At 38.7% G+C, this 15,614-nt stretch overlaps 1 long non-coding RNA gene across 2 annotated transcripts in view; it reads right to left on the reverse strand.

Moving 5' to 3' along the window:
* LOC107975697 (uncharacterized) overlaps window positions 1-15,614 on the reverse strand; it is a 424,270-nt gene that overhangs the window by 198,954 nt on the left and 209,702 nt on the right. The window contains exon 1 of one of the 2 annotated variants that reach the window (XR_010158343.1): window positions 13,877-14,242. The exons of the other annotated variant lie outside the window; for it this stretch is intronic. This is a non-coding gene — a long non-coding RNA (uncharacterized LOC107975697). Of the gene's footprint in view, window positions 1-13,876; window positions 14,243-15,614 lie in introns of those variants that run through there. 2 annotated transcript variants of the gene reach the window in all.

The raw sequence follows: 15,614 nt of genomic DNA on the forward strand, positions 1-15,614 counted from the left end.
TTTTTATAGGACTTGCATTCGTCTGTTCTTGCACTGCTATAACGAATTACCTGAGACTGGGTAGTTTATAAAGAAAAGAGGTTTAATTGGCTCATGATTCTGCAGGCTCTACAGGAAACATGGCTGGATAGGCCTCAGGAAAGTTACAATCATGGTGGAAAGTGAAGGAGAAGCAGGCATATCTTACATGGCCTGAGCAGGAGGAAGAGAGAGAGAGCGGAGGTGCCATACACTTTTAAACAACAAAATCTCATGAGCACTCACTCACTATCATGAGAGCAGCACTGAGGGGGAAATCTGCTCCCATGATCCAATCACCTCCCACCAGGCCCACCTCTAACACTGGGGATTGCAATTCGACACGAGATTTGGGCAGGAACACAGACTCAAACTATATCAGGACTGGTAGGATACTAGTTATGATCAGTGAGAAGAAATAAAAAATACCTCATAAAATAACCAGTTCCTCACTCATGGTCTAAAGCTGCTTATTTTCAAAAAATGACAGATGATGATGAAGTTGCAGTGCAAAGAGAATGCTTAAACACTGTTGGTGGGAATGTAAATTAGTTCAGCCATTGTAGAAAGCAGTGTGGTGATTTCTCGAAGAACTTAAAATAAGCCGGGCACGGTGGCTCAAGCCTGTAATCTCAGCACTTTGGGAGGCCAAGGTGGGCAGATCATGAGGTCAGGAGATCGAGACCATTCTGGACAATGTGGTGAAACCCCATCTCTAGTAAAAATCAAAAATTAGCTGGGTGTGGTAGCACATGCCTATAATCCCAGCTATTCGGAACACTGAGGCAGGAGAATTGCTTGAACCAGGGAGTTGGAGGTTGCAGTGAGCCGACTTCACACCACTGCACTCCAGCCTGGTGACAAAGTGAGACTCCATCTCAAAAAAAAAAAAAAAACTTAGAATTACCATTTGATTCAGCAATTCCATTATTGGGTATAAACCCAAATAAATGTAAATCATTCTGCCATAAAGACACATGCATACATATTTTCTTTGCAGCACTTTCACAAGAGCAAAGAGAATCAACCTCAATGCCCATCAAAATCAGATTAGATTAAGAAAATGTGGGGATGGAGCTCAAGATGGCCAAATAGGAACAACTCTCGTCTGCAGCTCCCAGCGAGACCAACACAGAAGGTGGGTTATTTCTGCATTTCCAACTGAGGTACCTGGTTCATCTCACTGGGACTGGATAGGCAGTGGGTGCAGCCCACAGAGGGCGAGCAGAAGCAGAGTGGGGCATTGTCTTACCCAGGAAGTGCAAGGGGTCAGGGAACTCCCTCCCCTAGCCAAGGGAAGCCATGAGGGACTCTGCCTTGAGGGACGGTGCTATCTGGCCCAGATACTAGGCTTTCACCATGATCTTTGCAACCCACACACCAGGAGATTCCCTCAGGTGCCTACACCACCAGGGCCCTGGGTTTCAAGCACAAAACTGCACAGCTGTTTGGGCAGACACCGAGTTAGCTGCATTAGTTTTTCATACCCCAGTCGCACCTGGAATGCCAGTGAGACAGAATCATTCACTCTCCTGGAAAGGGAGCTGAAGCCAGGGAGCCTAGTACTATTACTAAGCAGATCCCACCCGCACAGAGCTCAACAAGCTAAGATCCACTGGCTTGAAATTCTCGCTGCCAGCGTAGCAGTCTGAAGTCAATCTGGGATGCTCAAGTTTGGTGGGAGGAGGGATGTCTGCCATTATTGAGGCATGAATAGGCAGTTTTCCCCTCACAGTGTAAAGAAAGCTGCCAGGAAGTTCGAATTGGGTGCAGAACCCACCACAGCATGGCAAAGCTGCTGTAGCCCGACTGCCTTTCTAGATTTCCTCCTCTCAGGGCAGGACATCTCTGAAAGAAAGGTGCAGCCCCAGTCAGGGTCTTATAGATAAAACTCCCATCTCCCTGAGACAAAGCACCTGGGGGAAGGGGCAGCTATTGGTGCAGCTTCAGCAGACTTAAACGATCTTGCCTGCTGGCTCTGAAGAGAGCAGTGGATCTCCCAGCACAGTGCTAGAGCTCTGCTAAGGATCAGACTACCTCCTCAAGTGGATCACTGACCCCTGTGCCTCCTGATTGGGAGATATCTCCCAGCAGGGATTGACAGACACCTCATACAGGAGAGCTCTGGCTGGCATCTGGTGAGTGCCCCTCTGGGACAAAGCTTCCAGAGGAAGGAGCAGGCAGCAATCTTTGCTGTTCTATAGCCACCTCTGGTAATACTCAGACAAACAGGGTCTGGAGTGGACCTCCAGCAAACTCCAGCAGACCTGCAGCAGAGGGGCCTGACTGTTAGAAGGAAGACTAACAAACAGAAAGCCATAGCATTAACATCAACAAAAAAAAATGCCCCGACAAAAACCCCATCCAAAGATCACTGACATCAAAGACCAAATGTAGATAAAACCACGAAGATCAGGAAAAACCAGTGCAAATAGGCCGAAAATTCCAAAAACCAGTATGCCTCTTCTCCTCCAAAGGATCACAACTCCACGCCACCAAGGGAACAAAACTGGACAGAGAATGAGTTTGACAAATTGACAGAAGTAGGCTTCAGAAGGTAGGTAATAGGGCTGCGAGCAGTGGCTCACGCCTGTAATCCCAACACTGGGAGGCCGAGGTGGGCAGATCATGAGGTCAAGAGATCGAGACCATCCTGGCCAACATGGTGAAACCCTGTCTCTACTAAAAATACAAAAATTAGCTGGGTGTAGTGGCACGCAACAGTACTCCCAGCTACTTGGAAGGCTGAGGCAGGAGAATGACTTGAACCTGGGAGGCGGAGGTTGCAGTAAGCCGAGATTGTGCCACTGCACTCCAGCCTGGCGACACAGCGAGACTCCGTCACCAAAAAAATAAAAAAAAGAAAAAAAAAGAAAAAAGAAGGTGGGTTATAACAGACTCTTCCAAGCAACAGGAGCATGTTCTAACACAATGCAAGGAAGCCAAGAACCTTGATAAAAGCTTACAGGAACTGCTAACTAGAATAATCAGTTTAGAAAAGAACATAAATGACCTGATGGAGCTGAAAAACACAGCACGAGAACTTTGCAAAGCATACACAAGTATCGATAGCCGAATCAATCAAGTGGAAGAAAAAATGTCAGAGATTGAAGATCAAACGTGAAGACAAGATTAGAGAAAAAAGAATGAAAAGGCACGAACAAAGCCTCCAAGAAATATGGGACTATGTGAAAAGACCAAACCTATGCTTGATTGGTGTACCTAAAAGTGATGGGGAGAATGGAACCAAGTTGGAAAACACACTTCAGGATATTATCCAGGAGAACTTCCCCAACCTAGCAAGACAGGCCAACATTCAAATTCAGGAAATACAGAAAACACCACAAAGATACTCCTGGAGAAGAGCAACACCAAGACACATAATCATCAGATTCACCAAGGTTGAAATGAAGGAAAAAATGTTAAGGGTAGCCAGAGAGAAAGGTTGGGTTGTCCACAAAGGGAATCCCATCAGACTAACAGCAGATCTCTCTGCAGAAACCCTACAAGCCAGAAGACAGTGGGGGCCAATATTCAACGCTTCTTAAAGAAAAGAATTTTCAACCCAGAATTTCATTTCCAGCCAAACTAAGTTTCATAAGTGAAGGAGAAATAAAATCCTTTACAGGCAAGCAAATGCTGAGGGATTTTGTCACCACCAAACTTGCCTTACAAGAGCTCCTGAAGGAAGCACTAAATATGGAAAGGAAAAACCGGTACCAGCCACTGCAAAAAACATGCCATAATGTAAAGACCATCGACACTATGAAGAAACTGCATCAACTAATGGGCAAAATAACCAGCTAGCATCAGATGACAGGGTCAAATACACACATAACAATATTAGCCTTAAATGTAAATGGGCTACATGCTCCATTAAAAGACATAGACTGGCAAATTTAATAAGGAGTCAAGACCCATGGTTGTGCTGTATTCAGGAGACCCATCTCACATGCAAAGACACACATAGGCTCAAAATAAAGGGATGAAGGAATATTTACCTAGCAAATGGAAAGAAAAAAAAAAAAGCAGGGGTTGCAATACTAGTCTCTGACAAAACAGAACTTTAAATCAACAAAGATCAAAAAAGACAAAGAAGGGCATTACATAATGGTAAAGGGATCAATGCAGCAAGAAAAGCTAACTACCCTAAATATATATGCACCCAATACAGGAGGTCCCAGGTTCATAAAGCAAGTTCTTGGAGACCTACAAAGAGACTTAGACTCCCACACAATAGTAGTGGGAGATTTTAACACCCCACTGTCAATATTAGACAGATTGATGAGACAGAAAATTAACAAGGATATTCAAGACTTTAACTCAGCTCTGGACCAAGCAGACCTAATAGACATCAGCAGAACTCTCCACCCCAAATGAACAAAATATACATTCTTCTCAGTACCACATAGCACTTATTCTAAAACTGACCACATAATTGGAAGTCAATCACTCCTCAGCAAATGCAAAAGAATGGAAATCACAACAAACAATCTCTCAGACCACACTGCAATCAAATTAGAACTCAGGGTTAAGAAAGTCACTCAAAACTGCACAACTACATGGGAACTGAACAACATGCTCCTGAATGACTATGGGGTAAATAACAAAATTAAGGCAGAAATAAATAAGCTATTTGAAACCAATGAGAAGAAAGACACAATGTACCAGAATCTCTGGGACACAGCTAAAACAGTGTTTAGAGGGAAATTTATAGCACTAACTGCTCATATGAGAAAGTGGGAAAGATCTAAAATCTACACCCTAACATCACAATTAAAACAACTAGAGAAGCAAGAGCAAACAAATTCAAAAGCTAGCAGAAGACAAGAAATAATTAAGATCAGAGCAGAACTGAAGGAGATAAAGACACAAAAAACCCTTCAAAAAAGCAATGAGTCCAGGAGCTGGTTTTTTTAAAAGATTAACAAAATAGACCACTAGCCAGACTTACAAAAAAGAAAAGAGAGAAGAATCAAATAGACACAATAAAAAATGATAAAGGGGATATCACCACTGATCCCACAGAAATAAAAACTACCATGAGGGATACTATAAATACCTCTACACAAATAAACTAGAAATTCTAGAAGAAATAGGGACATTCCTCAACACATACACCCTCCCAAGACTAAACCAGAAAGAAGTTGAATCCCTGAATAGACCAATGACAAGTTCTGAAAATCGCCTACCAACCAAAAAAAGCCCAGGACCTGACAGATTCACAGGCGATTTCTACCAGAGGTACAAACAGGAGCTGGTATCATTCTTTCTGAAACTATTCCAAACAATAGAAAAAGAGGGACTCCTCCCTAATTCATTTTATGAGGCCAGCATCATCCTGATACCAAAACCTGGCAGAGACAAAACAGAAAAAGAAAATTTCAGGACAATATCTCTGATAAACATTGATATGAAAATCCTGAAAATAATACTGGAAAACCAAATCCAGCAGCACATTAAAAAGCTTATCCAAAATGATCAAGTTGGCTTCATCCCTGGGATGCAAGGCTGGTTCAACATACACAAATCAATAAACATAATCCATCACATAAACAGAACCAATAATAAAAATGACATGATTATCTCAATAGATGCAGAAAAGGCCTTCAACAAAATTCAACACTGCTTCATGCTAAAAACTCTCAATAAACTAGGTATTGATGAAACGCATCTCAAAATAATAAGAGCTATTTATGACAAACCCACAGTCAATATCATACTGAATGGGCAAAAGCTGGAAGCATTCCCTTTGAAAAGCTGCACAAGACAAGGATGCCCTCTCTCACCACTCCTACTCAACACAGTATTGGAAGTTCTGGCCAGGGCAATAAGGCAAGAGAAAGAAATAAAGTGTATTCAAATAGGAAGAGAGGAAGTCAAATTGTCTCTGTTTCCAGAGGACATAATTGTATATTTAGAAAACCCCATTGATTCAGCCCTAAATCTCCTTAAGCTGATAAGCAACTTCAGCAAAGTCTCAGGATACAAAATCAAAGTGCCAAAATCACAAGCATTCCTATACACCAATAACAGACAAACAGAGAGCCAAATCAAGACTGAACTCCCATTCACAATTGCTACAAAGAGAACAAAATATCCAGGAATACAACTTAAAGGGACATGAAGGACCTCTTCAAGGAGAACTACAAACCACTGCTCAAGGAAATAAGAGAGGACACAAACAAACGGAAAAACATTCCATGCTCATGGATAGGAAGAATCAGTATCATGAAAATGGCCATACTGCCCAAAGTAATTTACAGATTCAATGCTATTCCCATCAAGCTACCATTGACTTTCTTCACAGAATTAGCAAAAATTACTTTAAATTTCATATGGAACCAAAAAAGAGCCCATATAGCCAAGACAATCCTAAGCAAAAAGAACAAAGATGGAGGCATCATGCTACCTGACTTCAAACTATGCTACAAGATTACAGTAACCAAAACAGCATGGCACTGCTACCAAAACAGATATACAGACCAATGGAACAGAACAGAGGCCTCAGAAATAACACCACACACCTACAAACATCTGATCTTTGACAAACCTGACAAAAACAAGCAATGGGGAAAGTATTCCCTATTTAATGAATGATGTTGGGAAAACTGGCTAGCCATATGCAGAAAACTGAAACTGGACCCCTTCCTTATACCTTATACAAAAATTAACTCAAGATGGATTAAAGACTTAAATGTAGGACCTAAAACCATAAAAACCCTAGAAGAAAACCTAGGCAATATCATTTAGGACATAGGCATGGACAAAGACTTCGTGACTAAAACACCAAAAGCAATGGCAACAAAAGCCAAAAGTGACAAATGGGATCTAATCAAACTAAGGAGCTTCTGCACAGCAAAAGAAACTATCAACAGACTAAATAAGCAACTTACAGAATGGGAGACAATTTTTGCAACCTATCCAGCTGACAAAGGGATAATATCCAGGACCTACAAGGAACGTAAACAAATTTACAAGAAAAAAACAACAACCCCAACAAAAAGTGGGCAAAGGATATGAACAGATATTTCTCAAAAGAAGACATTTATGCAGCCAATAAACACATTGAAAAAAAGCTCATCGTCACTGGTCATTTGAAAAATGCAAATCGAAACCACAATGAGATATCATCTCACGCCAGTTAGAATGGCAATCATTAAAAATTCAGGAAACAATAGATGCTGGAGAGGGTGTGGAGAAATAGGAATGCTTTTACACTGTTGGTGAGAATATAAATTAGTTCAACCATTGTGGAAGACAGTTTGGTGATTCCTCAAGGATCTAGAACCGGAAATATCATTTGACCCAGCAATCCATTTACTGGGCATATACCCAAAGAATTATCAATCATTCTACTATAAAGACACATGCACATGTATGTTTATTGCGGCACTATTCACAATAGCAAAGACTTGGAACCAACCCAAATGCCCATCAATGACAGGTTGGATAAAGCAAATGTGGCACATATACACCATGGAATACTATGCAGCCATAAAAAAGAATGAGTTCATGTCCTTTGCAGGGACGTGGATGAAGCTGGAAACCATCATTCTCAGCAAATTAACACAGGAACAGAAAACCAAACACTGCATGTTCTCACTCATAAGTGGGAGTTGAACAATGAGAACATACAGGCACAGGGAAGGGAACATCACACACTGGGGCCTGTTGGGGCATGGGCGGCAAGGGGAGGGATAGCATTAAGAGAAATACCTAATGTAGATGATGGGTTGATAGGTGCAGCAAACCACCATGGCTCATATATACCTATGTAACAAACCTGCACATTCTGCACATGTATCCCAGAACGTAAAGTATAATTAAAAAATTATTTTTAAATGAATTAAGAAACGAAAAAAAAGAAAGAAAATGTGGTACATATACACTATGGAATGCTAAGCAGCCATAAAAAAGAATGAAACCATGTCCTTTGTAGCAACCTGCATAGAGCTGTCTAAGTGAACTAACACAGGAACAGAAAACCAAATATCACATGTTCTTATTTAAAAGGGGGGAGTTAAATATTGAGAATACATGGACACAAAGAAGGGAAGAACAGACACTGGGGCCTTCTTCAGGGTGGAGGATGACAGGAAGGGGAGGATCTAAAAACTATCTATCGAGTACTATGCTTATCACCCAGGTGATGAAATAATCTGTACACCAAACCCCTGTGACACACAATTTACCTATATAACAAACATGCAAATGTACCTCAGGACCTAAAATAAAAGTTAAAAAAAAAGTAAAATAGAATAAAGTGACTTATTTTCACAAAACACACATTAGGTCATATCTTCTGGCACTTGGTGAATAATACCACTACAAGATTTCAATAAATCTATAATCTTCACCATGTTTTTTTTTGTTTTATATCACTAATATAGTTTAATGGAACTAGCAATCTAAATTATATGAATTACGCAAGTTTGTCATGACAGTAATATTTACATCCATGTTAGTTTGCTAATATTTTTTAATGAAACTATGCATGGTAATTGATTAGAGAATTGCTTGTTCAGTTGCCAGAGTAATCCCACATAAATGTATTATTTGGAAATTTTGAAGGAAAAAATAATTTTTTAATTACTTTTGATTTATTCTTATTACTTGGCATTGTTCACTATATCCTTCTTGAAACTTCACTTTTCCTTAGATCTCACCTTAAATAGAGTATCCCTGTGGCTCAGTCATAATATATATGTATATATTCACATTATGAAGGCTTCAACTATCCCCTCAAGGCATATAATTTCAAGCCTATGAATACACTCAATCTCAAATTAACAGTATCATTTGAATAAACTCCTGCATTTGTTGTAAATTACAATAAAACCAGTTACCCCAAAACTTAGCAACTTAAAACAACAAACAGGCATTATCTTACAGTTTATGCTGTATCAGGAATCTGGGTGTGGCTTAGCTGGGTGCCTCTGGCTCAAGATTTCTCATGAGATTGTATTCAAGCTAAGGCTATCTTCTAAGCCTGTGATCTCCTGTAAAAGCTCAAATGGAAACCAAGCACTACATGCATGAGTGATAATTAAATGTGTATTGTTTAAGTGACTGGGTTGACTGTTAGACAGAAGTTTGAGCCAGTGGTTAAACAACTGCCAGATCCAAATGACCAAGATCTCAGAAAAGAGGTTTAGATTGTAAGCCATCCCATATCACTTCAGCTGAAACTGTTTTTCTCCCCCCAAATTCCTATACATCATGTGCCTAGACAGCTTATCTGCCAGTGATCACATTCAATATCATATTGTTAATTATCTTTTCAAGTTCACAGATTGTATCCCACCTAGATCATAAAATTGTAACTATGATCTTTTTGTGCTTTGTAGATGCAGGCATTCAAGAAAAAAATTTATTAGATTAATGATTGGATAATCCAAAGGAAATAGATTATTCTAGCCTAATTACATCATTAATTAAGACTGTTAAACTCTTGCCACTCTGTGTTTCTTTTTAATATATTTCACATTCATCATATCTGAGTGTTTCTACTAATAAATACTTGAGCATCTCTGTTCCCTGGAATGGACTGTCTGGCCTAGTTCCCCCATTAAAATAATTAAATGTCTCAAGAGCTTTATTCTTAAAACATATGTGTTTATCATAAAACATCATTTAGCACCTCTGTAAGGAAACAGAAATTTAACCACCTCAACCATTTATATTAATCAAAGGATATCATCAATACCTTATATACTTGCAGCCAAATAAACAGTGTCAGAAGATCAAAGTTTTATCCATTTGAAAGATTATGGCAGACACTGTGGCTACCTAACCAGCCATCATCTTCCCCACACCCTCCTTTCTTTCTTTCCAGCAGAACTCTGAATTTGTTTAATTGTGTTGCAATTAGACCACAGACTCAGAATTTAGAAATAAGACTTTGCTGTTTATAAGAAACACATTTCAGAAAAGAAGAGGGAAAGAGTTCACCGGACAAGGACTGAGAACACCCACACCCCAGTTCCTGAAGGTATCCCAATTATAGCCTGTCTTTTATACTGACATATTCCCAAGGCACCTTTCATAAGTTTCCTGTGGTCAGAAGGGAAGCAGTAACCTTGTGACAATCAGGTAGGGAAGATGAAACCTCAGGATGTTCAGCAGGTTGGGGAAAAGAAACCTTTAAGATACAAATAAGGAAACTTCAAAACAGCTATTTGAAAGGATACGTATAAAATAAATTTGAAAGTCATAGTATTTATCCACTCAAGCGTGCAGAAATTATCAAGGGGTTGCATTTGTCTAGACGAGTAAAAATATTGTAGATTTACAAAGAGATGGCAGTATTCCTCCCAGGAAATAAAAATTATGAATGTCTTTGTTAAAAGAGTTCTTTATTTTTTAGCAAACATCATGTGAAGTTCTGTGTATGATGGATGGGCTGATTTTGTTAACATGAGCTAGGATACCAGGAGATTAAGGGAGGCCCCTCCTCAGGTCCCTGTGGTGAAATAATAGGTCTAAATTAATCATTGTGGACACATTACATTTGCAGTGACTGGTTAGGAATGAACTTGTAAATAAGTCCTTGCTGTTAAATACGAATTTCTTGGTGAGCATAAGGGCATTTTTGTGTCCAGAAAAGAAAATCTATTTGTACATTTACTTTTATTTAAAAAATTAAAATTCATTTTATTAAAATCACATATATAAAAAAACAGTTCTCTTTAAGCTTTCAGGTTATAGAGTTTATGATAATTCTACTAATAACCTAGCATGTTTTAATAATTGGTTTTAAAGGTCCTTTGATTAATGCTTGGCATCACTTACAAACTTAAACAACTTTAAATACTTCAAACTGTATTTATAAATTAAGTGTATTCAAAATTTAAAATATTTAAATTATTTTACTTATAAAACTTGAGTTCTAAAACAGCTTTATATTTAATAAATTAAACTTATTAGCATGATTAATCATACATTCTCATGAATGTTTCAACATTGTCTATAAACCTATTAGGATTTTATCATAAAACACAAGCCAAAATTGATAACTATTTTATATTTTAAGGGGAATAACAAAGCTGACTTGTAACTCTACAGAAACGAATTCCATAAGAATTATTATATAAACCATCAAATATGCTGTTAACATGACAGTTAGATTATCTTAAACTTTTTTCACTGTCTTAGCCAGCTTCATGTTGCTATAACAGAATATCACAGACTGGGTGATTTATAAAGAAAATAAATCTATATCTTATAGTTCCTGAGGCTGGAAAGTCCAATATCAAGGTACCAGTATCTTGTGTGGACCTTAATGCAATATCATCCTACAGGAGTAGACAGAAGGGCAAGAACAAGTGAAGGCAAGAGATCAAACTCACAGCCTCAAGCCCTTTCATAACTGGCATTAATCCATTCATGAGGGTGGCACTATCATGATCTAAACACCTCCCATTAGGCCCCACATCCCAACACTGTTACATTGAAGATTAAGTTTCCAGCACATGCTTTTTGGGGGATACATTCAAACACTAGAAATCACTGAATTCTCACTCTTCTCAAGGTTGAAAGGCACTTGACTATTAAGGTAATATGTATGTCATAACAGGCAATTTTAAGGAATAATTTCCCTCTCAGTTGCAATTGTTTAAATAACATAGATTTTAGCCTGGGTGTTGTGGCTAACGTCTGTAATCCCAACACTTTGGGAGGCTGACATGGGCAGCTCACTTGAAGCCAGGAGTTCGAGACCATCCTGGACAACATGGCAAAACCCCATCTCTACGAAAAATACAAAAATTAGCCAGGCATAGTGGCACACACCTGTAATCACAGCTACTCGGGAGGCTGAGGTATGAAAATCACTTGAACCTGGAAGGCAGGTTGCACCACTGCACTCCAGCCTGGGTGACAGAGTGAGACCCTCTCTCAATAAAAAAATTAAAATTAAATAAATAAAAATGTAAAACATAGATGTTACCTGGATCACTAACTGGATTTTTTTTTCACAAGCCTTGTTAGAGTATTCTGAATTACCTTTATAATCTAAGAGAAGAATTTTAAAACTAAAAGAATAGTAGGTCTCAGTGACTCAAAGTCTGCAGAATCTCTGTACACATTTATTACATAATTATATGTTGCATTTTTGCTCTTATACTGTGCAAATGTTTTCCCTAACACTAAAGATGATTAAATTTGATGCAATTTAATATTTTCTTCACAAGATCCCTAACTTTTCAGATACCATTTCTATGATATAAAATAGTATCTAATAGGATCCTGGAGATCTCTGGTGGCATTGCTTGATTATTCAAGGCACTTCCAAGATCATTTGACTCATGCTAACTAATGGCCCTTGAAGGGAAGCCTGCTGTGGGCCTCTGCAAAAATAAGAGGAGTGAACAGGAGGAAAGCCATTCTTCTTTAATTGGATGTTTTCCAGTCTAAATGTGGTTCCAAGAAGACCAAGAGACCTTTTGTGACCCTAAGGAGGCAAGCCTAAAATGTAGCAAACATGCCAAGGTTGACAGTGCTAAAATCTGCAGGCATGCTGCCCCTAAGCGTCTTATTACATGAGATATTACATGTCTTTTTGCTTAGCCACTTTCAGTTGTATTTTTGCTACTTGCAGCCCAAATCTCCTTAATTAATAAAATAATCCATCAAAGCTTCCACATAATCAATGAGACAAGAGGTTCAATCCACAAAAACGGGATAAACTAGATACAAAGAAGCATAATGGATAACCCCATATATCAAAAAATGCTACTAGTTACAACATAGACATAGCAGTGTATCCCATGCAAAAGATTTATATAGAGTAGATCCAATGCAAAGAGGTCCTCAAGGCATTTATTATCTAGTGGTTATATAAGGTTAATGAAAACAATAAAAACAGATAAAAGCTACAGAGCTTATATCAATAGTGCCTCAATCTAAATACATAAGCAAATGGTCAGTTGGGCTACTATGTGTTCTGGTTGTCTATGGTTTCAAACCAGCCACTCCAAAGCAGCAAAATTTATTTACTTATGAAGTTGGAATAAGGGTAGTGCTCAGCAGGGATGGCTTGTCTCTGGTCTATCAGCAACAGCCAGGGCATCTGAAGGCAGGATGTTGTAATCATCTGTATCAGGCTGTTCTTGCATTGCTATAAAAAAAAAAAAAAATACCTGGCTGGGCGTGGTGGCTCATGCCTGTAATCCCAACACTTTGGGAGGCCGAAGCAGGTGGATCACTTGAGGTCAGGAGTTTGAGACCAGCCTGACCAACATGGTGAAACCCAGTCTCTACTAAAAATACAAAAATTAGCCAGGAGGTGGTGCACTACAGATGGTACACTCTTGTAGTCCCAGCTACTCAGAAGGCTGAGGCAGGAGAATCATTTGAACCCAGGAGGTGGAGGTTGCAGTGAATCAAGACTGCACCACTGTACTCCAGCCTGGGTGACAGAGTGAGACTCTGTCTCAAAAAAAATTTAGAAAAATACCTGAGGCTGAGCAATTTATAAAGAAAGGAGGTTTTAATTAGCTCATAGTTCTTCAGGCTGTACAAGAAGCATGGTGCTGGCATCTGCTTCTGGTGAGGTCTCAGGAGGCTTACAATTATGGCAAAAGGTGAAGAGGAAGTAGGCATCTCACATGGCAAGACTGGGAGCAAGAGGGGAGGGGAGGTGCCACACACTCTTAAACAATCAGATCATGAGGGAACTCACTATTTTGTGAGGATAGCACCAAGACATGAGGGATCTGCCCCCATAACCCAAACACCTCCCACCAGGCCTCACCTCCAACAATGGAGATAACATTTCAACATGAGATTTGAAAGGGACAAACATCCAAACCATATCACCATCCAAAAACCCAGTGTTCAGGGAGAACTCAAATACCTGGGAACTGTCACAGCTGAGGCTCCTGAGACATCTATTCCTGTGAGCCCTCTCCACAGGGTCTCTCCAGCCTGCTGGATTAAGGGTAGCTAGACTTCTTACAAGATGAATGTCCCAAGAGGAACAGAGGCAGGCAGGAGCTGTCTTATTTTATGACCTAACCTTGGAAATCATGTGTAGCCTCAATTTCACCTCATTCTGTTCATCAAGGCAGTCACAAAGGCCCTTATCAGTTGAAGGAAATGGAAATTGACTCTATCTCTTGAAGGACGAGTAACAGAAAGAGCATGTGGGACCAGAAATATTAATGCACCATTGCTGATACAGTCTACCCAACTATGACATCATAGTTGTTTCTCAGTTAAAGCCAAAGTGATGTCTTCAAGGAGACAGATTTTTAATCAAATCTTAAAGAATTTGAGAGACCTCGACTGTCATACGAAGTCTGTTCTTCAAGATAACGCTTTTTTAAAGCAGTCATATATGTGTACAGTGTATATCCAGAAGCAAAGAAACAGATAGTTCTACTGAGAACTTCTCAATGGCTTCACTATCTTAATTTATAAATACCCCAAAGCCAATCCTTGTTCCCTTTATGTACATCATCCAAATAATCTTAGGAGTAAACATTGTGGAAACTTTGTGACACAGAATTTGACTAAATAAACACAAATACCTTCAACCTTTAAACCTTTCCTCAAGCTTAGATGAAGCTAAGTTATAAATAAACTCCAGTGGATTTAATACAGAGAAAGAAGTCAGCCTTAAAGTTCTTCCTTTGAAATAAAATGCAGCTCTTTTATGTCAGGGACTTCTTTCCCTTGTGTTCAACACACTATTGTAGTCTCCACCCTGCTTAGAGCACTGCTTTGCAAATAATGAAATGAATGCGTAAATAAATAAAACTGGCATCTATACAATGCTTTACAGTTTATAAGGCACTTTCATATATTTTGCTTCACAATAACTTGTGACATAAATATTATCATTATTGGATCCATTTAATAAAATAGGAAAGGTGAGAAATCAGTAACATAAGTAAATTCCCTGAAGTCACAGATATAGTGAAGTGTAAGAAATAAAAGTTGAAACACAAATTCCTATCTTATCAAAAAACCCTTGCCCTTTTCACTGATTATTAATAACTTTTATTTTTTTTATGACTTTCACTAGGGCATTAATTTCTGGCATGGATTTTTGCTTTGCTGACCCTCCCAAAATATCCCTGAAGTATGTAAAACTATCATCCTTGGATGCCACACCTTCACTGTCATGATTATTGTTAAATTTTTAATTACTACATATATAATCTTTTAGCTATTCATCTTTCATCCTATTTACTTGTTAATGTTTATAACATTTCTTCAATGAATATTTTCAACACTAACAGCTAGGATATAACTAAAACTTTTTTTCAACCAAACATGGCTACAAGCAGAATATGCAGGCTTCCCAATGTGAAGTCTGGAAAAAAATTGTAAAAGAAAGGGTCAGTAATCTAGCATCACATTAAGTTATCAAAGTAATGATAAATACTTAATACATGGAAATATCTAATAACAGAAACCAATTCTGTTACAAGAAAGGGCATATTCATATGCAATGAATGGCCATAATTAGGGTAAATTTGCATATTTACCTTGGGGAAGTCTTCTCAAGGAATGTAATCGGCATTTTGACCCAGAATATCTTAAAAAAGAGATATATAAAGAAAAATTGAAGGTTTTTCCAAATCCAT

The sequence above is a fragment of the Pan troglodytes genome, chromosome 6 (genome assembly GCF_028858775.2).
Source record: "Pan troglodytes isolate AG18354 chromosome 6, NHGRI_mPanTro3-v2.0_pri, whole genome shotgun sequence".
Classification (NCBI taxonomy): Eukaryota; Metazoa; Chordata; class Mammalia; order Primates; family Hominidae; genus Pan; species Pan troglodytes.